Below are 948 nucleotides of genomic sequence, written 5' to 3' on the forward strand. Positions count from 1 at the left end.
CAGGGAATAAATAAGAGCTTGGGAATAATCAAGAGCTTGTGCATGACCTGTGTGTGTGTTGGTGTTGCATCATCTCTGCGGGCAGGGAGAGCGCGACAAGTCAAGTGTTTCTCCACAGACTGCTCAGATAGCATAAGAGACTCAAGATAATTTACAAGAAATAAGCTGTGTTTCCTGCAGAAAACCAACTTTGTAAGATTGAATATTTAGAACACACTGTAGGATTTTTTTCAGGTTTTTTGGTTTTTCATACATTTTAAAATTAACCTTGTAAAGAATTAATTATTTGGATAATTCTATGGCCTGGCATGTAATAAATATTCAATAAGGTAAAGTCATGATCAATTTGAACTGAATTTATGAGAACAAAATAATTTTCACTGCATTTAAGCCAAGTTCTTTACGAATTTGCGTGTCATCCTTGCGCAGGGGCCATGCTAATCTTCTCTGTATCGTTCCAATTTTAGTATATGTGCTGCCCAAGCGAGCACTAAGCCAAGTTCTTTAAAATAAAACCTTAATTTTAGAGGCGCCTAGGTGGCTCAGGGGGTGGAGCATCTGCCTTCAGCTCAGGTCCTGATCCTGGGACCCTGGGATCGAGTCCCACATCAGGTTCCCTGCCCAGTGGGGAGTCTGTTTCTTTCTCTTCCTCTGTGCCTCCCCACTCGTGCTTGCTTGCTCTTTCTCTCAAATAAAAAAATAAAGAATCTTAAAAAAAAAAAGTAGTATGAAAAAAATAAAACCTTAATTTAAAAAAAAGGAAAGCACATTTGCAATGTAGAAAATAAATATAAGCCATATCAAAAGAATATGTATTAAAAAAGAGAGAGAGAGAGAAAGAGACCAAGAGACCAAGAAACAGACTCAACTATAAAGAACAGGCTGGTGGGACCAGAGGATGGAAGGAATGGGTATAATAGGTGAAGGGATTGAGAGTACATATATCAT

The 948-nt window shown here is 38.2% G+C and overlaps 1 non-coding gene across 1 annotated transcript; it reads right to left on the minus strand.

Annotated features, from left to right (window-relative positions):
• Positions 1-384: 384 nt before the first annotated feature.
• Positions 385-491, minus strand: LOC131830915 (U6 spliceosomal RNA). Its single transcript, XR_009353447.1, has one exon. It is a non-coding gene; the product is annotated as a U6 spliceosomal RNA (small nuclear RNA).
• Positions 492-948: the final 457 nt, after the last annotated feature.

This window comes from Mustela lutreola, chromosome 4, assembly GCF_030435805.1.
Source record: "Mustela lutreola isolate mMusLut2 chromosome 4, mMusLut2.pri, whole genome shotgun sequence".
NCBI classification, from domain to species: domain Eukaryota; kingdom Metazoa; phylum Chordata; class Mammalia; order Carnivora; family Mustelidae; genus Mustela; species Mustela lutreola.